The 26,465-nt window shown below is 42.2% G+C and overlaps 2 long non-coding RNA genes across 4 annotated transcripts in view; one reads left to right on the top strand and one right to left on the bottom strand.

Moving 5' to 3' along the window:
• LOC103547753 (uncharacterized) overlaps positions 1-26,465 on the bottom strand; it is a 168,285-nt gene that overhangs the window by 65,021 nt on the left and 76,799 nt on the right. For all 3 annotated transcript variants that reach the window (XR_011532225.1, XR_544088.2, XR_011532226.1), the window contains 2 exons: positions 10,325-10,396; positions 9,328-9,408 (listed from right to left, as the gene is read on the bottom strand). This is a non-coding gene — a long non-coding RNA (uncharacterized lncRNA). The remainder of the gene's footprint in view (positions 1-9,327; positions 9,409-10,324; positions 10,397-26,465) is intronic.
• Positions 684-4,891, top strand: LOC139078884 (uncharacterized). Its single transcript, XR_011532058.1, has 2 exons — positions 684-859; positions 4,656-4,891. It is a non-coding gene; the product is annotated as an uncharacterized lncRNA (long non-coding RNA).

Below are 26,465 nucleotides of genomic sequence, written 5' to 3'. Positions count from 1 at the left end.
TGATACTCCTGTATCCCTCTTATAAAGACTTTTGTGATGACATCTTTGGGCCAACTGGATAATTCATGATAATCACCCCATCTCAAGACCCTTAACTCAATCACATGTGCAAAGTCCCCTTTGCCATGTAAGGTAACATATTCACAAGTTTTGGAGATTGGGATGTGGATGTCTTGGGGCAGGGGGCATTATTCAGCCTTCTACAATGAATCAATAGATTTTGTTAATGAGGAGTATCCTAGTAGTATAAGCTGCCAGGGGAAATTATAAAAAGGTGAGTCTAAACTCTGTCTAGAAAGGCAAAGAAAAGCTTCACAGAGGGAATGATGCTTGAGCTAAGTTTGAAGGATATACAGGAATTCTGAAGCGACAAAGGAAGGCAGCCCTCCTAAGTGGAGAAAACAGCACAACCAAAGCACAGAGGCATGGGGACAGGGAGCGGATGATTGATATGACAGAAACACAAGGTTCAAGTGGAGGGGACAGAGAAAGGCAGAGCGGACTAGATGTCAGGATCTTACATGCCAAGCCAAGGAGTTTGGAGTTTAATCTGAAATATGTGGGGAATCATTAGGGAAGCAAGCATGGAGATGACGTGATTATGTTGTAGAACAGCACTATGCAATAGAACCTTATGCAATAATGGAAATGTTCTCTATCTGCACTGCTGAGTAGGTAACCATAAGCCACAGGGGCTATTGAGTACTTAAAATGTGTGGCTTGAGTGACTGAGAAATTGAATTTTAAATTTTATTTAATTTTAATTTAAACTTGAATAGCTCCATGTGACTAGTGGCTACTATTGGACAACACCGTTCTAGAAAGATCATTTGGAGAATGGATTGAAGGTGATTTGGAGGTATGGGAGACTGAAGGGAGGAACACAGAAGGTACCCTCCCAGATGAAAAGTGAGCACAGCCTGAACTAAAACCTAGGCAGTAGTAATAATGGTTGTTGGAGAGATTAGAGAGAAATGTCAAATGTAGTACTAGGAGGGTGTGATTGATTGAACTTAGGTGTGGTCAAGTCTAGGATGAATCTCGGTTTCTCACTTGGGTGACTGGATGGTGCCATTCATCAAGCAAAAGGAGCAGAGTTTAAAAAGTAAGCTCATAATTTTAATTTGTTAACAGATCTAATTTTGAGGTAACTATTAAATGGAGACATTCTAAAATAAATATCTCTGGAGCCCATGAGAGGGAGATCTGGACTGAAGTTATAATTTTGGAGACTATCAGCAGGTAGGTGAGGGCTGAATCCCTGGGTGTGGATGGTTTTGCCCTGGAGTAGTAAACAGCATAGAAAAGTAGAGGGCAGAAGACAGAACCTGAGGGAACACCAGCATTTAAAAGACCAGCAAAGGCTGAGAAGAATGAATTAACGAGCCATGAGGAAAACTAGCAGATAGTGAGGTCATGGACTCTGAAGAAGGGAAGAGACTCAAGGGGGAAATGATCAAATTTTTTCTCAGGGAGGTCAAATGTAATAAAGACTGAAAAGTTGCCATGGGGTTTGAGATGGGTGACTTAGCAAGAACAGTTTCAGCAGAGTGAGGGTTGAGGGTAGACGGCAATGGAAGCCAGAGGATTCCTGTGTCATTGTGAGGAAGAAAGCAGGGTCACCATTGTAGATCCTAAGTGTTAACTCCTGTCTCAATGAGCTTGACTGAGAGAAAAAGAGAAGAAGACCACGGGATAAAGGGGAGCACAAAGGCAAAAGATAGGTGAGATTTGCAGCCATTTGCATGCAGAGGGAAAGGAGACTAAAGCTTCGGGGACTAAAAATACAGTGATGGGCCACATAACGATGTTTCGGTCAATGACAGACCACATATATGATGGTGGACCCATAAGATTAGTACCATATAGCCTAGGTGTATAGTAGGCTATGCCATCTAAGTTTGTGTAAATACATTCTACGATGTTCCCAATGACGAAATCACCTAACAACACATTCCTCGGAACACATCCCTGTCCTTAAGTGATACATGACTGTACAGGAGGGAGGGAAAGGGGATGGAGAAGGCTGCCAGCTGTCCAAACGAGGTGGTCTAGTACTCTAGTTTTCTATATGATAAAAGCAAATAAAAACACAGATATATAGATTCCATTTTAAAAATCTCATTTAAACAATAATTGCATGTGCACAAGTGGGAGAGCCTAATGTAAAATGTAAGCTATAACATAGATTTTTATCAATATGCTCTTCCTGAGAGGTCATTTTTGGTCCACAAATTTAATTAAAGTGTCTGGTATTTCTGTTGAAACCTCTGACACACCAAGGAATGACTGATGGAGCAAGGTCCTTGCATCTCGGAGAATAAGCCCCTTGCCATTTGCTGAGCCAAGGCCAGAATGACCTTCTTTCCAGACGGAGTCATAGAAGACTTTACGTGGAGCAAAGTTATAAGAATATAAGATCATACCCTCCTTGCCCCTCAAGTTCCCCATTGCTCCACTACCACCCCCCACTCCCCGACTCCCCCCACCCCTCCAAACACACAGGCATATGCAAGCCCTATTTTACATAAGAATAGGTGTCTTAGTCTGTTCTGGAAAATACCAGACTGGGTGGCTTACAAACAATGGAAATTTATTTCTTATAGTTCTGGATGCTGGAAATCTAAGATCAAGTCACTAGCAGATTGGGTGTCTTGTGGGGGCTGGCTTCCTGGTTCATAGATGGCTGTCTTCTCACTGTTTTCAGATGATGGAAGGGGCAAGGGAACTCTCTGGGGCCTCCTTTACAAGGGCGCTAAACCCATTCATGAGGGCTCTGGACTTATCTGGCCTAATCACCTCCTAAAGGCCCCATCTTCAAAAACCATCACACTGGGGTTTCAACATACAAAATTTGGCCAGGAGGGACGTACATTCAGTCGATAGCAATGGGATAACACAGTTCTGACCAGGGCTCATCTCCCACCTTAACTCTGATAGCCACCAGTAGGCTTAGAGTTGTCCCTAAGAGGAGGCTTCAGGCAGAGTCAGGGCAACTGAAATGAGGGAGGAGAGGAAGCAAGAGAAGAGACAAGGAGAAAGAGAAGATGGAAACACACAGATCCCTGTAGGAAAGAGTGTGAAAGTAATACTTATGGTTCTCGAAGGCACCTGGACCTTTTTTTATCCATTGTGGAGAATATCAAGGACATCTGGAGAGAGAAATTATGGGAAGGGTGACTCTAGGCCAGTGCTGTGCAAGCTATTGGAGGAAGAGAGGGAGGAGAAGAGGAAAGAAGAGAAGAGGAGGAGAGGGGAAGAGGGAAAGAGAAGGGGGGGAGGAGGCTGCAGAAAAGGCCAGTGCAACTATGCCTTGCTGCTTCATAAGTTCTTCACAAATCACCGCCTCATCAGCCCACGTTCAGGGGTCAAATGCTAGGGCTGAAAATCTGTTCAATGTTAGTGTGACTCTTGTGGAAGATTTTGGTTTCTTTATTGTCATTCACAATGGTGGCAGCCTGGCCCTGTTATTTCATTAATGCCTCTGAGTCAATAATGAAAGAGAAGACAAAGGACTAACAAATGGCAAAGCAACGTTTATTCCTGGGTCTCTGAGAAAGGGAGAACTTTCAAGACAGCCTGGATCTCTTTCTATCAGAAGCCAAACAATAAAAAAGAAAAAAGCAAACTTCTACCTGGAAGAGAAATTATAGATTACCTATCATTTTCAGATAAGAAAAATACGGCGCAGAGATGCCAAATGAATTGCCCCAAGAAACAACCTGGAGCCCAGGTCACCTGACTTCCCATCTAGCTCCCCTTCCACTGCCTGTGAGGTTTTCAAATTCTGTTCCCTGGAGGCGTCATGGAGAAAGGGGTTGGGTGGGAGGAAACCCAGTCAATTGGGTAGACTCTACTTCCCAGACTCCTTCAACCACATTCAACCACAGTAATTCCCTTTTATCCTACACACACACACACACACACACACACACACACACGGCTTCTGCATAACATTGCATTTGAAGAAAATTTCTATTGTTAAAAATAAGTCAAAAAACGACTGCCTTTTACCAGACATATGTTTTATGTACAATAAGCAAGCAGGTTTTGTTCTACAGACCTATTGTCAAATGTAGAAGGTTCTTTTCAATATGAATATGATGTGGAAGTGATGAGGGACCTAACTGAATAGTGAGAGTGGGTGGAAAAATGAGTTAGTTCAGAAAATTCCATATAGCACGTGGACTTTTCACTGGAAAGTGTATAACAGTGATTCTTAAACTTTTTTGTATATCAATCACCTGGAGAGTTTGTCAAAGCACAGATTGTTGGGCCCCACACCAGAGTTTCTGATTCAGAAGGTATAGGTTGGAGCACAAGAATTTGCATTTCTAACAAGTTCCGAGATGTTGCTACTCCTGCTCGTCCAGGGACCACACTTTGAGAATCGTTGGTGTAGAGTATAGACTGCTGAAAAGGAGTAGGTTCTACATGAGGTCCTCAAAATGCTTCAAACTGAACTTTTGGTGTAAAGCAAGAAGGATTTCTTTCGGAGGCAATGTTATTCAGTTAGTGGAAATAGGATCTGGAACTTTTTTTTTTTTTTGAGGAAGATTAGCCCTGAGCTAACTATTGCTAATCCTCCTCTTTTTGATGAGGAAGGCTGGCCCTGAGCTAACATCCATGCCCATCTTCCTCTACTTTATATGTAGGACGCCTACCACAGCATGGCTTGCCAAGCGGTGCCATGTCCGCACCCGGGATCCAAACCAGAGAACCCCAGGCCACCGAGAAGTGGATCATGAGAACTTAACCGCTACGCCACCAGGCCGGCCCCGGATCTGGGACTTTTTAAGACATGGAAAAATGTTTTTGTTATAATGTTGACTAAAATAAGAATATGATTTCAATGACAAAAAAAAAGGAAATAAACTGAAAAATGTCATTATTTTCCCCATGTATACAGCAGAAATTATTTGATCTCTAGACATTATGCAATCATGGTAGTTGGTGGTTAGGGTGAGAATAAATGCTTATATCTATATGTGTATCGAAGGTACTCATCCATTTTAAAAACATTTATAAACATTGGAGTGGAAATAAATCCCTATTTATATGCGTATGAGTGTCATGTATACTCATTCCTTCCACAAATATTTATAAATGCCTACCAGATGCCAGGCATTGTGCCAAGAACTAGGGAAGAGAAACATGTTCATTGCCTTCAGTCCAGTGAAAGAAACAGGAAGTGAGATAAGAGCTAATAGACGTATATGGAAACTTCTACGGAGGAACCATTTGGTTTGACAGATATGTAGCTCCATTTTGGACAATTTAAGTTTGACCCTGTGGGATATGCAGGGATAGATGTTAAGTAGGAAGCCAGAAATATGTGTCTGTAACTCCAACTTGGGTTGGAGATGTAGATTGGCAGTCCCTATCTAATTATGGGTATAAGTGATTTCTTCATGAAATTGAAGTGTGAGAAAAGGAACATCAACATTTATAGGTCAGGTAGAGGAGGGGTAGCCAGGAAAGAAGACCGAGAGATTGACCTTGGGCTAACAGAAATGTAGATAAGATAATGTATAAAATACAGACATAGGAATGTTTCTGTTTTAAACAGTATTGATTTATTTTCTTGAAATAAGATTTCTTTAGTAATTTAGTCAATACGCCCTGTAGGAAAGAGATGACGTGCTGAATTACTCATAACATGTCTTATGCTTCCTGGTTAGAACCAACCTTACTCAGCATTTTCATATAAATCCTGGGGTCTTATTTAAGTAAACAAAAGATTATCCTCATAAACATAACTTTAAAACCCTAATGAATAATTTTTCTAATAGTTTCTCCTTAAGGCCATTAGCTTTCAGTCATTTCATCATACGCATATGTAGTACTGGTCACGTGCACAAACAAGTCAATTTCTGCCATTAGCCGAGTGGGCTGGTGGATCTGTGATGTAATCTCACGCACATTTACACATGTGCACACACGTACAATCTTTCCCCCTCTTCTTTATTACCTTACCTCTCTTTCTTGGCTGTTTTCAATGTAAAATTACAACACTGAGAGTGTCACATCTCTAGTTACAGTTGTTGCAAGCGAGATTTTAAAATTTTAAGTAAAAATCATTACTCAATCAGTGGGTTAACATTCAATTCAACATACATTTTGTAAGCACTCTTATTCGTATAGATACGACAGTGGGTTAGGTCACTGTGCCTGCACTCACTGAGCAATAAGGAAGCCTTTTTGACCAGAGAAAGTTGGCTTTCTAGTTATTTATGTATATAAAAGTATATATATATAAAACCTTGTTTAAAGTGTGCAGATGATGTTGATTTGTTGTAATTTTGTTACATACATAAAAATTATATATACATGATATATATAAATATTTTTGTATATATAGGTATAAAATATGATTTCAGGTCATCGTTCTGGTCTTTGTGCAAGCTACATATGTATAAAATCATATATATAAGGATTTAAGATTTTTCAGGTCTTGAGAGTAAAAGGTTTGACTACAAAGAAACATCACAAGGGATCGTTGAGGGTGATGGAAGTGTTCTGTATCTTGATTGTGGTTATGCTTACACAACTCCGCACTTGTCAAAACTACAGAACTCTATACCCCAAAGAGTAAATTTTACTATATGTAAATTTAAAAATAAAAATTTTTAAATGGTGATCTATAATAGTTACTACTTCAAAGGATATTGTTTAAAATAAATTCAACTTGTCACTTTACGGTCAAACCATTTATACACACATATTCACTCGTCTTTATAGATCTTCCACACAAAGTTATTTATTTGCCTGTAATCTTACTCCAGGAGAGTTCGGTTGACTTTCTCAAGATACAAAGGAAGGTGGCTGTTCAGCCCTTTTTGCCTGTGGTGCCTCAAATTTCTGCTTCTTGGTTAAGAGAATTCTCCAGAGACAGATGTATTACAGCACTTTGAGAACAATATTCACACCCACCGCTGAAGAGTGAAAAGAGATAGCTCAAGGTTCAACTCTGTGAAACAATTTAGTGGCTAAATGTGTTACTTTAGGAACTAAATCCAGGCAGGTGCTTGGAAAGAAGCAGTTAAAAATGGTGACAGATACCTCCCAGAGTACATGGGTATTAAGACTTGCGGTCAAGTCTTCCATCCCAGCCTCTAGACTCGAAGCACACCCTAGACTTCAAGTATACATCTCTTTATACGCTCTATTACCTCATGGCCGTTCCTTGCGGGTGATGAATGCTAGTGTCCACAGAACAGCGCGCTGATGCATTTTTTCCTGCCATTGTATGTAACATGTTTTCTAATTCTTTTGCTCTATTCACCATTTGACCCCAACGATAGGGGATTATGGTATTAACTCTCTACCCAGCACACATTCTTTACAGACTCTCACTAAATACTGTAAGCCTGCTGCAGAGAGGAATAAAAGTGAAAGCATACCGTCTGGTCTTAAGCTGAGCACACAGAGGGTCGTGATCCAATTGGAAGGGAAGCAGAATTTTTAAAAAGAAAGAGGTTTGACCAAATTTTAATCCTTGTCATTTTCATTTCTCTTACCCTGTGGATTTGGGTGATTTTATTTGCACTGTCAGCTTGAGCCTAGGGATTGGAAATCAGGCTTTTATGGAGATTATTAAAAGTACATACAGTACACTAAAGGTTGGGCTAACTGATATATGCTGCTAAAAATATGAATGTGAATGCCCTGGTATTAGATGCCACTGGCGTACATTTCATCCTCCTTAGAAGGTTATTCTTGGGAGCCGAACCTGCTGCAACAGCAGTGAGGTGCAGGCTGTCAGGATATTTCTAATAGGTAGCGAATGACCAGGGATGGAAATTAATTAGCATTACTCAGTTGAAAAGGTAGCTCTTTATACCATTAATTCTAATACAAAGTAATTCCACCATCCTTCTCCTAAAAGAGGGCATTGTAAATTGGGGGGAGGAGGAGGCCAGGGTTAAAGCTTCAAGGATTTATCCACGGGTTGGATAGGCTGCAATGTCGTCCAAGTCCCTAGGCTGGCTTTTGTTTGGTCCAAGCTTCTCAGATGCATCACTAATGACGTTTAGGTAGGTAATGTCATATAGGCCCAGATCACAGGGAGAAAGCTCTAGACCTCACTCACAGTCTTTAAGATCTCAGTAGATTCAAACGAAATGGTTTACCCGATCTCAACATAGTAGGAGAATTCATGCTTTGATGAGGCAGGTTTAAGACCTCAAAGACATGGAAGGACTACTTTACAAAGTAGCTGACTATTTGGGACTTGTGTCCTTGCAAGGTTATAGATTACGATAATCTAAATAGGCTTAAGAGGGTTTTAGAGAGATGCATGGATCACAGCTCTATGATGGACCACCAAGAGAAAACGGGGTATTTTAGGGACTTATTTCCAATTATAGGTGCCAGTGGCATCCCCATGCCTGCTGCATGGCCTCCCTGGGTGCCACTGATAGATCGAGAGTCACTGCTATGCTGAAGCATTGAAATGGGGAGGAAGACAGATGGCAGGAAACAAGTGAACGAGTGTATTTCACTTGGAACTTCCAAGTCCCAAGACCTAGACAGTGATGTCCAGTTTAAGGATTGAGGTCCGTATCCCTGTGTTATGGCCTCCTATGTGTAAAACTGTGCTATCCTGCCATACACCTAGACCACAGAAAAGGAACCACGGTGAAAGGTGGACTTTCACTGCCCTCACTATTTGAAACCTTATTTCTGAACTACTTGTCCCAGCTCACTCATATTCTACATCCTGACTGCTTGTTCCTCATCTTCTTGGCTTGAGGTCTGGTGATTTGTTTTCCCTTTTACAGCCTTACCCACTCACCCCCCAGACCAGCCACCGTCTGGCTAAAATGTTTATTTCCCTCTTAAACTTCGATCCCGATTCCTGATTCCTGCTCTGGCTGGGACTGCCTTCACAAACACTGAGTAAACTCCCCCACTGGTCCAGCTTGCCCCATGGACCTCTCTATGTCAGTGTGCCCTCCCATCCCCCAAGAGTGGCTCTCCCACCAGTTGTATTCCAGCCCACAGGTAGGATCTGTTGGAGGCCATCCGTCTACTGCCACCAGAAAGGAGTAAAATGTGTCCTTTAGTGTGATGGCATACAAACTGCTATGACTCTAGCCCACCTCAACCCTCTTTCATTAACTGTCTTTTCAAAATATAAGCATATATTAGCTATTCATGATTTTTTCAAATCAGGTTTTACTTACTAGATGTGCATAACAATTCTATGAGTCAGGAAGAATAAATGTGAGTTCTCTCTTTAGTACAACAGTGCTAGTGAGATAAAGACAAGTCAGGTGACTTGGTCCATATTACACAGCAAGTGAATTATAGAGCTTAACTCACCTGATCAGTGCTTAATCGGCTACCCACGTTCCCCTGGACTGAGACCTTCTGGAGAGAAAGGATCAAATCTGTGTTGTCACTCTGTATGGAAATTAAAAAATAACTTTGATGATAGGATGATAGAGTTGATGATAATGATTATGAGAGTAGTAAATATGCTTTTCATCTCCAACAACAGAAATCAATTTTGTTTTCCTGATTTTCATATCTGCATGCCTTCACACAAATTGTTTCCTCTACTTAGAATGCCTTCTACCTGCCCTATTTTCCTAGAAAATCCCTCTTCATCCTTTAGAACCTGATACATATCTAACCTCCTCTGTGAGATCTGTACCTATCACTGCCCCTCCCTAACTCCAAACAGAATTAACTATGTCATATGTTAATGGTGTTACACTTAAGATATAATTCTTTATGTCATTATCTGTTTATCTATATTTTCTCCCACCAGATTATGGACAAGGCCAGGAATGATGTCTTATTCCTTTCTCCATTCCAATCTGCCACAGTGCTTGACAAGTTATAGATACTCAAAATGTATTTTTGGGGGGCTGGCCCTGTGGCCAAGTGGTTGAGTTTGCGTGCTCTGCTTCAGTGGCCAGGGGTTTCGCCAGCTCGGATCCCGGGCGCAGACATGGCACTGCTCATCAAGACATGCTGAGGCGGCATCCCACATGCCACAACTAGAAGGACCCACAACTGAAAAAACATACAACTGTGTACCAGGAGACTTTGGGGAAAAAAAAGGAAAAATAAAATCTTTAAAGGCTTTAAAAAAAGAAGGTATTTTTGTAACCAAATGTGATGAAGATGATGGTGACGATGATGGGGTAGGAGGATGATTTCACTCCTTCCAAGAGAAATAAAGAGCTTTTCCAGCTTTAAGAACTAGCCTTCAGTTTAGAATAGTATATTAGTCAAGGTAATCAACGAAGGCCACTGTTAAATACAATTTCCAAATATAAGTGCTATAACCCGAAACAAGGCTATTACTTACTTATGAACCTCTGGTGTAGGTCGAGGCTCCTTCCCTCATGTGGCTCTTTCATCTTAGAGTCTTTGCTTCCGGCTATTTAGATGGGAGAAAATGTAAAGAAGATATACCAGGTTTTAATCCAGTTGGCCTCGAAGTAGTAGTCATCACTTCTGCTCATATTCCTTTGGCCAGAGCTGAGGAGCACAGGGCCCATCTAACTACAGCGTGGCCTGGGAGATGTAATCTTCCCATGTGTCCAAGAAGAGACTCCAAAATGGTGAACATTAAAAGTTTCTGGCCATTCTCTGCCCTTCTGGATGCCGAGTATCAATTTTACTCTTCCTCTCACTCATGGAGCACACTCACCTCATTTTAAGGAAGACAATGCAAGGTCCCCTCCAATCACCACCTCCAGATCAATGTCCAGAATACCCAGGTGATGCGCCATCTTCTCCATTAGTCTAACATTAAAAGGCCAAGTTATCTGCACCCTACTTCCCCACCATCACAACCCATTTATAATGGCAGAAAAGGGGCAGGAAAATAACGCCATTTGAAAAGAGAAATAATAGACAATATGCAGCATCACAGCCCACAGCCAAGCTGAGACTGCTCTGAGTCAGCACTGTGAAGCCCATACCTTCTGGGCATGGTGGATGCATGTGGAGTTGCCTCTCCAACAGACTCCCTTATTTCTTCTTCTCCTTGGCCACAAGCAAAGAGGGTTTGGTGGAACACCCTTCCTTCAGAACAGTGAGCTCTAAAAGCTTCACCTCTGCTCAGTCTAGAATGGGTTGGGAACTTAAGAATGGTTTCAAGCCTTGAATAAACAAAGACTTTTCAAGTCCAGGCCCCTGGTTTCTTTGGCAGTGTGATTCTCAAAAACTTAGAAGGCATGTGATATATTTGCTTCCAAACAGGTCCATGTGCCTGTAACCACTCTTATAGTTATTTTTTAGACATTATTATCAAATATACCTTTTTTCTTTGCCTATTCACCACCGTGCCTTTCTCTCAATTTAATTACCTAAATACACTGAGGCTATCAGAGACAATAGGTGGGAAGTCCATACCCCTAGTTTGATTTTTGCCTCAAATAACTTGATTCAGTTGAGAACTTTTACTGGATATTTGTCACTTAAAGCCTTTTTCGGTACCGTGTCTTGCTATCTGAGTCGAATTTATTTTTTCCAATCCTATAACCCAAATTTCTGAACTCTGTGTTCTATTTCTGCTTGCAAACTCATGAATTCTTTCCTGAGTCATCTCTTTCTTGCAATACGTATCTAGATTAGCCAAAAACACTGCTAAAATTCTGTTTTCTAACCACTTCCCCTAAAGATATAAACTGTGCACATCACTGCCTTCTAATTGATAGCAGGCTCAGTTATACCAAATGTTTGGTCACTGTGTAACCTAAATTTCCATCTTTCCTTTTTCTGGTATTAGTTTCCTTTTGGCCTGTTGCTGAACCACCAAATCAATAATACACATTTAGGATAGCTTAACAGTCAAAGAATATGATTTGGTTATGTTACTATCCCACTTCTGGTACCCATTTTTGCATTAGAGCAATAAATACCATTGCCATAACAACAATCTCAGGGATCTCACATGTAGGTTTATTTCTCCCTCATGTCACTGTCCAGTGCAAGTCTGGCAGCCCTCCTTGGAGGCTCTCTTCCAACTGGTGACTCAGGAACCCAAACTCCTTCCATTTTGTGATTCTGAAATCTTAAACCAGTGGCATCTGAACTCACTGTGGAAGGGAAAGCGAAAGCTGGAGTATTATTTAAGATGTTTTTAAGTGGTGGGACTAGAAATGGCTTATATCCCTCTGTCTTAATTTTTTTGGCCGGAACTCTGTCATGTGACTCCAACCTAACGAGGAATCGAAATGTTCCTGTGTGCTCAGGAACAGGAAATTGGATTGATGAGCTTATTGCTCTCTATCCCGTGTTAGAATGTGTCATTTACTTGACTCCTTACTGTTGACTGACCAAACTGAGAAGAGGTTATCTTTCTTTTCTCAGTCATCAATTACATGTTTGGACAATAATGACATGTTATTTTCATATTAAAAAATGCAGGTTCAAAGTACTTTTAAATTAATTATAACGAATTTAAGGCAAGTACAATTTTTCCCACTTAAAAATGAGATGAAATTGAAACACTGAGAGGTTTCAAGGGACCCACTGTGAATCATCCAACAAGCTACCGGACCTTTGGCTTTGAAAAATAACCTTTGCTGACCAAATCTGTATAACACAGGCAAATTAGTGTGTAAACTGGCCATAAATGACAGTTAATCATGACCATGCAAGTCCCCACATAGAGATGGCTTAGTCTAAGAGAGCTGATTATCCATGTGCTCCAGTCAGACTTGCCAGTCATCCAGCTCCCTCTTTGATAGGGACACCTCAACCCAAGGGAAGAGAGGACCCAATCCATCAACAAGTATCAATCCGTGTAGTAGTGGAGTGGAAAGAGCACAGATTTTGAGTGACACAGACCTAGGTTCTTCCATTGGTTGCATGCCCTGAGCAAGTAGTTGGAACCTCTCTGAAAGTCAGCTCCCTCATCTCTCATCTATGAAATGGAAGATAATATATCTACCCTTTGTAATATTGTGAGCATCTGAGACATATATATAAAGCATGGTTGATATTCAGACAATGTGAATTGGTAGGAGTATTCTCAATGGCCAGTGTTCATGCTACACTACGTATTGACTATTTTAATATCATCCCTGAATGTACCCAATAAATATACACCTAACTATTTATTTAGGCCGACAACAGGCTTATCATTTTTCTAGGCATTATGGAAGATACAAAGAAATTTAAGACATAGACCCTGCTCTCAATCTAGTTTTGAGGCCAACTATATGAAGCTAACTAGAAATGTGACAGGAATTCACAGGATTCATGTCAGCATTGGCTAGAAGGCTCAAAGAAAATTCCATGAAGAAGACAACTCCATGAGTTTGCAGGATGCCAGGTTAGAGACAGTCAGAGGAAGGGAGATGTTTCAGCATAAGGTTTGGTAAAGTAGAGAACACAGAGAAGATCAGTCAGACCGGAGAGGAGGGCAATTAAAGATAAATGAACTTTATCACCAGGGCCCCAAATTCATTCTGAGTTAAATGATAGTTAATTTTATGAATTAAAAAGGGTAATATTCCAGTCCCTGAGTGATCATTGTATTTCCAGAGGGTACTGATATGGACACAGTTATAACAGATTCTGCTAATCACAAACCCTTTGTACAAAGAGGAAAAGAGGAAAATAAAGAAATGTACATCTTTTGTATGATTTTGATGATGTATGCTGTATTTGGTGCTTTTCGAAGGCAATCATCCCTGTCTTTCTACTTCCCTTTCTCTCAAACGTTCCCTTTTTCTACTCCTCCATACTTAGCACTACAACACACACATGGCAAGAGTCTAGAACAGTGGCTTGCCACATAGTAGGAGCCCAATGAATATTCATTAAACGGATTCAATAAAGTTCTGAGACAGTTTTGCTTGGCAGAATTGCAACTTGTTGTAGTCTTCAAATCAAGCAAGGCAAGCAGAAGGTCATCTCCTAAAAAAGGAGACAAAGAAGACTGATCAACGCTTACAATGAGTTTATATGAATCCATAAGGAAGGAAATTCGTAGCTGCTTGTAATAATGAGATATACTGACCAGAAAAGGCAGGCAGCCCAGGAAAAATCCCACCTTTGGAAGTTTCAACATAAGAATTGTCTAAGTGCCACTTTCCCAGGCTCAGTACAAACTAGTAATATGGTTACAGCTTTGATGGGCCAGTCAGCAAAACACCTTCCTTCCCCAGCGCTGTCCCTGAGCTCCAATTAAGTAGCTAAATGACAGCAGATAAGCAGGGTGGGTAATCTCCAAACCATACTAATAGGCATCATTTTTTAAGTTAAAGTGATATAATCTCCCTTTTCGTTTAAATTATGATTCCTATAGTTTCCATCCATCAAATCAATGTTTCTCAGTCTTTAAGTGATGGAAAAAGGAAGTCATTGCACAACACTTACCACCAAATTAGTATTTCTTTTTTGAGTGCTTAATAAAATGATAATCTTGAAAGCTAAGCTTTGAGAAAAAGGGATTTCCAAATTTCAAAAGCTCCCTTTATGTAAGCAAAACAATACTTTGAGCGACAATATGGAATTTTACAGGTACAGAGAATTTAGAATATGACATAAGCACGATTTTCACCTGCCTAGAGAGAAAGTTGAAAGTTGTTCTGAAGCTTGGAGGAGGAAGAAATGGAAAAAGGAAACTAGCCAGTTCTGTGTGTCCCTGACCTCCCACACTCCCCACACTAGGAATTCCCCAGAGCAATAGGACTTATTCTTTGCTTTCCTGTGAATACACCATGAGAATTTGAATCCCAACCTTCCTCTCCCTCCAATTTATATTGAAACCTCTGCAACATGGTACCATTACCAGACAGGATAATTTGTCTGAGACAGTTGTCTAGGTGCCCTGAAGTAGAGCTTCCGGCTTCTCAAGGCCTGCACTTGGTACACACGGAATCCAGAAGTTTCCACATACTCCTTGGGAGGATACAGTAGTACTGAGTGGCCAGAGGACACACAGGGGCTGGGGGTTGGAATAAGGTGGCCACGGAGTGCAAGAACTCCACTACCAGAGGCAAACAGCAGGACCATGGGTAGGATTAAACACAAACTCCAAAACACCAGATGAAGGAGGCACCCCTCTGTGGCCACCAGCCCAGGGGACCCAGGGAATAGACCAGAGCCATCCTGCAGCAAAGGCCAGCAAGGACACAGAGGTAACAAGCCAACTCAAGATCCCTTCCCCCACCACGGTGAGGGCACGCTATCCAGCTGACAGGTGGGAAGAGGGAAGAGAAGGCCTAGGAAACTGGGCGTTTACCCCAAAGAGGCTGTTGTCAACAAGAGAAGGAGTTGCTTTTAGTTGCCAGGTTTAATTTTCATCCAGTTCCCCTCCACTTCCCTATAAGAGAGAGACAGAGGGCTCAGAGCAACAGGAGAAATTATACCAAAAACATAAAATGTGCTATGCTTTTAACTCGGCTGAGTGTAGTGCATGTGATTTTTAACCCCAGACTGTATTACTGATGTAAAGTCCTGGGTCAAAATGCCCAGAGGCCCTATCCCTGCTTTAAATGGGAGAATGCAGGATGGATAGAAATGCATGTGATGTCATCTAAATTGTATGGCTTCGTAAGGCTTTTCATCTATTACTATGAAAAAAATTTTTTCACATCATCGGTCCAATTGGGGGGAAAATTTAGTCACTACATTTTTATCTACAAAATGTTATTTTCTTACCATCAGTGGAGAGAATATAGAAAACACAAATTCTCACACGTAGTTGTGCTACGAATCTATATTTTGTATCCAGAAAGGTAACAGGCCGGAAATTCATAGGAAAGAAATCATTTGCTATGTGTTGTCAGGTACTTTGTTACATAGTGCCATCTTAAACTATCTTACATATTCCTCAAACCACCAATAAGTCAGGCATTATTCCCTAGTTACAGATGAGGAAACCAAAACTCTGATTAATAAATCAAAGTCTACTTGTCGAAGGTCACCAAAGCTAGAAGGTACCAGAGCCAGACTTGCAATGCAGCTGCATGACCTTGGTAGGACCCTTTCTGCTTCCCTGCATGGCCCAGGGTCTCTGCCCCTCTGCCCAGCAAGTCACACAGAGACCTGCCTAACAACCACACACCCAACGAACACACAGGGCTGATGCCTCCTGTTCTCTGGAAATGGACACTGAAACATCTCTTCAAGACTGCCAACCCTGGACTCTATTTGACCTTAGTGAGGACCAGCAGCACAGGCTATCTCCACTCCTAAGACAGGAGACTCGTCATTTCTCCCTCAGGTTCCCAGTTTTTATGCTAGATTGAAAGATTTATTTTTCTCTCTGGCTGCCACATTTGCATCCTCTCCAATTAGCACAATCATTCTTTGAAGAAAAGCCCAAGTTGCTTTTCTGGTTCCTCAACTTCTCAGGCTCCTGGTCTGAAGGGCCATTGTCTTGACAAATCAAGAATGGGGAGCCTATTAGCTGGGCTGCCCAAGGGCCATCGGGTACCTACCTGTTCCCTTAGATACTGGACACTTCACAAGAAGCATGCATAAGCCAGCAGGTAAGGTGTCATGATCCTGGGAACACAGCAGCCTGCAGGAGCACCTGGGGAGAGGGGGCAGGTCTTCAAAAGACACTTAAAAAATGCTTTCTAATATGCAAGGATCGCATCTGGTGGAGCATGAAGCATGTGGCAGGACAATTATGGTGGGCTTTCTGAAGTCGTGGAAAAGACTAAAAATGGCCCATTCCTCAGGACATAAGGAAAAATAGGCATTGAGCCAGTGGAAACCAAGAAGTAAGCCAGAAGGAAATGGAAGCTTTTCTGTTTTTCCTCTCTAGTTCCTTTCTATATTAAAAGCCAATTTTACTAGCATTTTGTCAGCCGGAGTACTTTGTAAACAAGTACTTCCAAATTTTCGGACCAGTGAAAATGGACACTCATACAGATGTTTTGAGGACTGTAACCCTTAAATGCTTTCGTGAATCATTAATACAAATTAACGTGTGCCTTTTTTTAAACCAGGGAGTAATGATACTTGTTCTATGAAAACTAGTAATTCATATTTAGAATGTTAGGACATTTAGTTAACTAGAAAATTTGACCTATGGGAGAATTTTGCTACTAAATAGGCTAAAAGTTAACTAGCTAGCATCATGAAAATCCATGTACTTCAGAATTAGTAGGAAGAGGTTGCCTCCCAAATTGGATAATTTATTACCTGTGTGACCTTCAGGTCCTTTATACTCTCTGTGCCTTGTTTTTCTCATTTATAAATGAAGATAATGATATCTACCATCCCCAGCTATTAAGCTTAAACGAGATAGGCACATGCACACATTTAGCACCGATTGCACATAGGAGACACTCAAACAATGTAACTTCGATTATTACTACGTTATTATCGTCCTTTTAATGCTGCTACTACTGGTTGTGTGAAGTTATTTAATTTCTAGCTCTTTCTTTCTGATTCCACCAGCCTCTGCCCACTCTTGCATTCTGGCCCGACATACCTCCCCTGGACGGCTGAAAGTTTCCCCAGATTCTATGATCAGCCCCTCCTCTTCTCATATGAAAAATAAAGTGTTGTTTGGGAGTGTCTGAGACTCTTGTGGGCAACCCCCCTCCACAGAAACACGGCCCTCTGCCCTGTCTTGGTTCTTCCCAGCATTTCCTTTTTCTCTGGGCCAGACCTGGATAAACTTGTGGTTTCCTTCCTTCGTGCTCTCTGGAGAGCTGAGTACTGCACACTTGAAAGCCTAAAAACTTGTCATTTCCACCTTGAACTAGTGGCTGACCTCGCCAGACAGCCTGGGAAATGAATTAGTGTCCTTAAGCAGAAGCAGAATGTGAGCAGTGACCCGCTCTCCTAAGCAACTCCGGAAACTGTCAAGCAGTAGTTAAAGTTCCCTTTTTTCCCCAACCCCTTTAATTATGTTGAAAACTATGTCATATTGTTTTTGAAAAAGTTAATGAAATAGTAGGTAAAGGTGAACCAAGGAACATAATTTACTTGGATTTCTTTGCAAGCTTTTGATAAGGTCCCTCATAAAAGGCTATTAAGGAAAATAGATGACCAGAGGGCTATGGGCAAAGTCTTTCTGGTGTATTAAAAACTGGTTAAGCTATTTTAGAAGGAAGACTCACTGACGCTGACTACTTCTTGAAGTGGAGAGAGGTTAATCACAAGCTGTCCCCTGTGTTAGGATTTGGACTTGAAGTGTTTAAACGATTTATAAAGGAAAAGAAGGCAAAGTTGGTCAAAGACACAAAATGACTATCATGGTACAAACTTTCCAGAATGTTTGGTATGAATGAAGGCTCCTGGCCCATCAACTGGGAATACAGGCCTTGGAGGGAGGAACTAGGCCTGGCCCGAAGATGAAACCTCCAAGGATGAGAAGAAACTCTGAAAACCTTTCAGAAAAAGACAACAACGCTTCTCATTTGGAGGCTCAGTGCAGCCAGGCCTGAGGCTGGAGGGCAAGACACGACGACCTTGCAAGTGTCCTTCCCACCCTTCCAGCAGATGGTGGTTTAAGGCCATGAAAAATTAGAAATGAGTGGCATGGGTGGAAAGCATTTAAGCAATATGAAGACACTATTTTGCATGCTTTTCATTCCAAAATTCTAAAAGAATAATTCTATTGGTAAAGGAGAACCAAAGGAATGTAATGGGGACTAAGGCATTAAATAGATCTCCTGGGTAATTCTTGTGTTTGACCTGATGCAACAGAAAGTAAGCAAGAGATACTGAGGACCTGTTTACTGCTCACCGGAGGGGCAACAGGAAGTGCTTCTTTTTTACAAAACAAGATAGACCTTGCTTTAAAGTGCTTATAATCTAACAATACACTTATTGTCATAGTTATCCTCACTGCCATCCCCCTCCCCCAAATATTTTCACAGTAAAATGGAACAGAAGGAATTACACAAATATCTGGATGCTGAGGAGGCAAATCCCAGGTCCCCTCCAGGCCACGGCCCTCATTAATCTTTATGACACTTCTTACTGAGTCTCACCTGCATTTTCTCAAGACCAAAAAGTCCTAAACACAAAAGTCACACTGCAACCAATGGCAAAGTTAATTCTAATCTAGATTTGCCAAAACTTCTTTTCTTTTGCCTAGTCAAGTAGTAACTCTAGTTCATACATAGGGTGTTTTTTTCACAGTAGGAACACATTTATTTTGAGAGAGAGAAAGTGTGAGACAAAATATTGGACATAAAAACACTCCTCTCACAGTCCCCTATGAGACCCACACAAATATATTCAACTTACTTTTGACATAGGTGCAAAGGCAATTCAATAGGGAAGAAATAGTCTTCAACAAATTGTGCTGGAACAATTGGCTGTCTATATGCAAAAGAAGCCCCAAAACCCTTGAGACATACTACAGATAAAAGTTAACTCAAAATTAATCGTAGACTTAAATGTAAATGTAACTGTAAAATTATAAAATTTCTAGAAGAAAATCTTGGCAACATTGAGTTAGGCAAATTGTTCTTAGAAAGAATAGCAAAAGCACTATCCATAAGGAAAAAAAATGGATAAATTGGATTTTGAATAAAAATTCAAAATCTCAGGACCTGAGTCATAAACAAGACGTGAAACAAACAGCAAACTTTTCATTTTCCCACCAGACTTGGCAACAGAAAACTTTTTCTCGGGAATATAAGAAGCAGAGTGAGCAACCAAATTAAAAAATGGCAGCTCCTCAGCTAACTTTTCCCTAAAATGGGGCAGGGAGAAATTAATGGCTCTTTCCTTTGCTTTCCTATTAATCTGTGTGCTTTATTGTACTCAACACACTCTATTGTCTAGACTCATCCCATCTCATGCGCAAGTGTCCTTAATGAGCAGTAAGCTCCTCAAGGGCAGGGCCAAGTTTTGCTATATTTTTGTTCTCCTGGAACCTAGCAGAGGGGTTGATACAGACTGTGATCAACAAATGTGTAAAGAATAAAAGAAAGAAAGGCAGAAAGCAGGAAAGTAGGAGAAAGACATTGTGAGAGGAGAGAAAGTAGGAAGGAAGGAAGGAAGGGAGGGAGCAAGGGAGGAAGGAAAGATGGAAGGGAGGACAGAAGGAAGAAGGGAAAGAAGGAAGAGAAAAGAGGAGAGAAAAAGAAAGAAGAAAGAGAGAGAAGGGAGAATGAGAAAGAAGGAAAGAAGAAAGAAAAATGTGCCTTCGGTGGAGGAAATGAGGACAGGTAGGGTCTGTTGAGAGACAGGGCAGTGTTGCTGTGGGAAGCGGGCAGCCATGGGCCGGCCTGATCATCTGAGGCCCTGTTACCCTAATCAGCCTGTGGTTGCGTGGCCAGGCCGTCTCTCTGAAATCATCGCCACCCTTTGTCCCTCATGCTGCAGCCCTGTAGATGTCAGGAGCCATTGTGTGTGCAGCACAGGGCCAAGCCAGCAGCTGAGGCAGGAAGAGGGAGGTTGAAGCTGCTGGCTGGTGCTGCTGGGTCTGCTCCCCCTGCTCCCCGGCTGCAGGCCTGGGTGCCACAGCCAGAGGAGCCAGGTCAGGGTGGCGAGGAGCTGCTGGCATGGCAGGGCTCTCACATTCTCTCCTTTCCAATGGCCGGGCCGGGCATTGCTGGGGAAACGGGAGGGGCCAGGCAGCCAGCAGCCGAGAGTGAGAACTTCCCCTTGCCAGAGCCAGCTGCTGGCTGCCATCTGGGCAGGGGCAGTGCCAGTTTCCCAAATCTGCCTTCCCTTTGGAAAAGGGGAGGAAAACTCTGTGCTGAGAAGATAGCTTCTCCTTCCATCCTGAGGCTCTCAGTTAAAAACCCAACAAAACCAGCCTTTGAAAAAGGAAAGGATGAGAAATGCCACACGTTGGGCTGTTTCCAAAGGAATTTGCTTCTCCTGGGGCCTTTACATCCAAGAAAAATCTCTATTCGCCCTCGATTTCCCTTGGTTCTTTCATTTTACTTAGTGATAACCTTTGCTTTTTAAAATCAAATCTAATTGTTTGCACAAATAAAATGCCAGTGTTTGTGTGTCCTTTATGTTTGTCACATAGGGATGGGATCTTCCGCCGTCAGCTGGAAATTCTCTGAGAGCTGTGATTCTGTCTTTTTAATTCACTCTCTACCATGAATAACCCAGCACCTCACCTAAAGCGGCATTCAATGGATGCTTTCTGATGGATTCATTCATTCATTGAACGTACATTGAGCATTCTAGACATCAGCACAGGACTATCATTGATGAAGAACTGAAGATCTAGCTCCTGTTCTCAGAGTTCAGCCAGTTGAATAGAACCACTTCCTCAGGTCCTCCCAGACGTCAGGGAAATGGACACTTTTTGGCCGCAGCGTGACAGCCCTGTGTGGAGCCCAGGCCCAAGACTACATGCTATTTACGGTGCTACCACTATATTCCCAGGAGGCAGATGGGAAAAGAGCTGGCATCTGGCAAAGCACAGAATCAAGGAGATCTTTTGTAAAACCAAAATCAGGTAAGCTTTATCCAGAGGTGAGAGTCAATATATTTAACAAGGTGCCCACCATGGGCACTGACAAATCAGAACAGACGCCAGCTGGGAAGGACCAGTACAGCCACCCTGGTACATACCAGCTGAATATGAATCCTCGATTTAGTTTTTATTATTGCCTTAGCTCTCAAATCCTTCTTCTCCATCTTGATACCTTTCCTGTTAGAGAAGAACTGAGTCAACCCAACATCCCACCATAGCAAGTGGATGGACGCAGGGGTAGAAGTGCCTAGGGCTTCACGAGGACCTCATCTTCACAGAGATCCTCACAGTGGGGCATCAATTTGGCTTCCCAACTTTGCTGGCATCCTGGTTCTGAAGCAACTCTAAGCACGCCTATTATTCATGTAATAGTTGGAAGAGGCAGGCAGGCTGAAAGCCTGGGAAGGTCTCAAGAGTGAGGTTCGCTCTCTGAAATACAGGAGTTCATCTCTCAGCTCTGGAACCTTAATGTTTAGCCTACCTGGGGGCAATCAGGCCCTAAGAAAAACTAGTTTACATTGTCCAAATTCACAGGAACAATACTATCTCGCATTTTAAGTGTTTCCTAAGTTATTTTACAATCATGAAAAATACATGTAAATGCAGCATGCACAGGACTGAGCATACAGTGAACACTCATTGTTTGGTGAACTTGAATGTGAATGATCTCATTTGCTCCTCACCACAGTTCCTGAGATAGGCAGGGCAGGCATTATTAGTTCCCATTTGATAGCCCAGCGGAGGTAAATAGCTTGTCCCAGCTGGCACAGTAAGAGGCACAGCTAGACCAGAAGTTGGGTCTCCTGACTTCTAATTCAGTGCTCTTTCCACAAGCCAAATTATGAACTGATATTATAAACTCCAGCATCCTAGTGATGATACCCACTTGAGAAATGAAATTAAGATCAGAAGTTGCCATGATGGATACATAGATGAAAACATAAAGGATTTACTGGTTAAGAGCAGAGGGTTTGATTCCTGGCACTACGCCTTGCTAACCATGTGATGTTGGGCAAGTGAACCAGTTTCTCCAAGCCTCTGCTTTCTCATCCATAGGATTGAAACAGTACCTTCCTCATGAGGTTTCTATAAGACTGAACTAGGTAATACAGGACCCTTATTGCAGAGTCCATCCTAGAGTAGGTGCTCAATAAGTGACAGTATTCTTTATTATTTTTATTATTTATTTCTGAGAGGGTGACTTCTGCTCTCAGGCCAGAAAGCCCCCCCCTTGGGGCTGTTCTTGACTGGTCTGTGCTATCAGGAGCTCCTGCTGTCCATTAACTGCCTCCTGCATGAGGTGTGAGGAAGCCATTCATTCACACATTGGTATTTTTCAGTGTGAAACTCATCCAAGTTCTTCCCAGGAACATTTGCTTGTCCATTTATCGAGCACCAACTCTTTTCCAGGCATCTTCTACTACTTTATAAATATTAATTAATTTCCTCCTCGCAACAATGCTGTTAGGTAGGTGTTACCGTTATCCCTATTTAGGAAATGGCAGAGCCAAGACTCAACCCAGGTGGTCCAGACCAAGAGCCTGTGTGTTGACCCACTACACCAGTTGGCCCCCTCATTTTAACAAGGGATGTGCCTTAAATCAAAGAACTGTATGGCCTTGTTGGAAAGAGGCTTGTAGGTAGGATACCTTTCTGAGCCTTTGAAATCTCTCCCGTACTCTTTTACCAAAAGCTTGAGCAGCACTGGAGTCTCTTCCTAGAGGTTCCTTGAGCCCTGAGACTTGATAAGACAGAGCCACTGAAACTGACTTGCCTTAAAGTCCTCAGCCATAAATTCTTCATCAAACTCAATTTTCTAAGTGCTTATCGAGGCATAGGTCTATGGCAGGCACTGGGCTGAGATATTACTAAGAAAGTGTTTCCGGCCCTCTGAAGGCCTACAGTTAAGGAAGACAAGATAGTTGCTAAAGCACATTTGGAAATGCCAACGGACAGATGGCATTCAGATAGAATCTAAAATGATCATAGGGATGGAGGGATGTTTGTATGAGCACAGCCTGGAGGAATTAGACCTACTCATACTACAAAAGCCAACGTGTGTGTGTGTGTATATATATATATATATGTATATGTGTGTGTGTGTGTGTGTGTGTATGTATAAGGGGAATATAAGGGGAACGTATACAATCATGAAAAGTGCAGGCAGAGTGAAAACAGGTTTGTTCACAAATCCAAAAGCTCTGAACCCAGGGGACACCTCCTAGTTTGAAGGAGGAAGTTTCAGGACAAATAAAAGATTATCCTACTTCAAGACACAAGCCGTCTCAAGAGGTGACATGGCGTGAAAGCTACATAGTTTCAAGCAGGGTTTTCATAAAGGTAGGGATGCTAGAGCTAATATGATACGCTAAAGGGAAGTTTCAGATGCTTCAGCTGCATTGCAACCAAGGCTCCAACAATACCTTGCTTTTGAATAGAGGTGGATGTTTCATATACACCTTTGCTTAGGGTCTCAGTAGAGTCCCAGAACATTGTCAAGGCAGGCATTATTAGGCCCACTTTATGTAACAGGAAACGGAAGCTCTGGGAAGTTATCTACCCAGTATTTGCAGCACAGGGATCCTCTCCAACTCGAAATTGAAGGCTGCTCAGGCAAGTGAAGACACCTGGGGACTGCACACTCAGATTCTGCCATTTTCATCTGAACCACCAGGATCCAAGGTGACCCTGAATATGAACTTGTCTGGACTGGACCAAGCCCAACCATTCAGAGGACAAAATGTCCTACTCACTAGCCCTTAGGTCTCCCCCATTAAGGCCAGGCTCCCATGCATACCAGGCTCACGTGAGGATCTCTCAGGGGACTATGCTGTTGATTTAAAAAAAAAATAAAATAAAACAACACAGGAGTTTTATCTCTTTATCTCCTCAGTCCAGAGGGAAAAAAAGGGACACAATCTGTTCTCCCAGTGGGACATCCACCTGATTAGATGTCATAAAACGGAGTAGTCCTTTAGTTAATAATGGCTGGAATACCTCCGACCCACAGTGACTGGAAAGAGAAAAAAAACACCTAACTACAGATAAACTCCCTAGGGTTTCAGATCCGTTTTGCAATAAGCCGTGTTATGAAGGAAACCTGGCCCCAAAAGATAGTTTGAATGCAAAATAAAGATAGTTCACATGCTTTGAAGCAGATAGAGGGCTCCTGTGGAAGCACCAGAATCATATTTTTGGAGGATCATTATATTTCCTGCTTCAGACTTTATTTGGGTCCCACCGTTCTTTTATACAACTCCTATTTTTAGTCATCAGAGGCGCCATGTCCTGCCAGGCAGGGGCCTCAGCAGGGCAGGTCTGGGCAGGAGGGGCGAGGGCTGGATGCCTGGAGAGGCAGGAGAGCTGGGCAGAGGGGAGGCAGGCAAACTTCAAGGAGCACAGATACGGCCCACTGGGCCAGACAGGCTGGAAGTAGGGCCTGGGGAGGCTCACGGAAAAGATTAGGAGAGCTCCAGGGCATTAGGGAGCAGGACTCGAGGGTCCAGGAGGCCAGTGAATTATCAAGAAGGGGCTGAAATGTGGACAAAGCAGAGGTGGGCAAGGACTCTGAGTTCTTTCATGCACTCTGTCACAAAAGAATGGACAGGGGCTTAAATGCACGGGTTTGAGAACCTTGAAGACATTATGCTAAGTGAAATAAACCAGTCACAGAAGAACAAATACTACAAGAGCCCTCTTATATGAGACAGCTAAAATAGTCAGATTCATAGAAACAAAGCATGGGGTGGTGGTCATAGGAGGTAGGAGAAATGGAGAGTTACTAACGAATGGGCATAAAGTTTCAGTTAAGAAGATGAATAAGCTCTAGAGATCTGTTGTATAACATTGTACTTATAGTTAACAGTAATGTATTGTACACTTTAAAATTTGTTAAGAGAGCAGATCTCATGTCAAGTGCACTTAGCACAATAAATAAATTTTAAAAATTAAAACGCATAGGTTTAAGATGAAGAGGTGCAGGGCGAGTCTGATTCAGGCAAGGGCAGATATGCCAGGCTTGCTGGGAAGTTCCAACAATCAGAGGCCTTTGGAGAAGAAAACAAAAACACCTGTGGTCATTAAAAACTGTTATAAAGGAAAATCTTAATCTTCATTTAGCACTCATTCATGCACCCTCTGATCCTATCAGATAGAACTGTTGTTGAAGAGGCAGAAAAAAAAGAAGCATGGGATCTCCTGAGTGAGAATTAGCCAGGGGGAGATGGACAGCTCTTTATCTGCCCAGACTTTAGGCTGATTCTCTATCTGGGTCACGAGCCTCACCTTCTAGGCTGACTCCCTGACTTCCTTAGTTATTGGGTAAAAAGATATACTGAGATTCCTTTCTGACTCCCAGTTACTTCTCACCGTTTCATACTTGTTTGGCATTTTTCATTTTGTGTGTTTCAAAAAATAACACAAAGAAGTTAAGAGGAAATGCCATGGCACAGAGAAAGGAGCCATACAAAAAAAAAATGCAAGAAATGGATGTGAGCCAATCATACAGTCATCTTTATTTCCAAGTAGAACAGGCCTACCTTTCTTCTCCATGGAATCCTCTCTTCCTTCCCACATCCTTCTCCTGCCCCTTCTGCCCTTTATGAAATCAATATATCTCTACCTTTGTCTCCTGATGTCTTCCCCCTCCTGACCATGGTGTGGTCCAAAGAGGCCTATGGAGAAATAGGAAGCAGCAGGGCCTCAGAAGCAGACCCTGGACAATTCAGGCCTCACGTAGGAACGGCTAGGAGGAACCACATTACTGATGGCTGAGGTAGGAGGTAGAGTCCCATGATGGGTCACATTCTGGAAAACAGATCTTAGAAATCCTCTCCTAAATTGGCCCAACTCTTTAGGAAGGAAGACACAAAAGGAATTAGAGAAAACCCTGCCAGCCAACTAGAGTAGAAAGAGAAATGTGCTAGAAGTAGAAGGAAGTGAATGGCTGAATCTTATAGAGCTGATGCCCAACCCCTGGACAGCAGTGGGCATCCCAGCGGTACAGGGTCCAGCTAGAGTCACAGCATCTTACACACTGCATTACTGAGGTCATAAACTAAATCTTCGTCAT

This window comes from Equus przewalskii, chromosome 23 (genome assembly GCF_037783145.1).
Source record: "Equus przewalskii isolate Varuska chromosome 23, EquPr2, whole genome shotgun sequence".
Taxonomy (NCBI): domain Eukaryota; kingdom Metazoa; phylum Chordata; class Mammalia; order Perissodactyla; family Equidae; genus Equus; species Equus przewalskii.
This window is presented reverse-complemented; position numbering and strand designations above follow the sequence as displayed.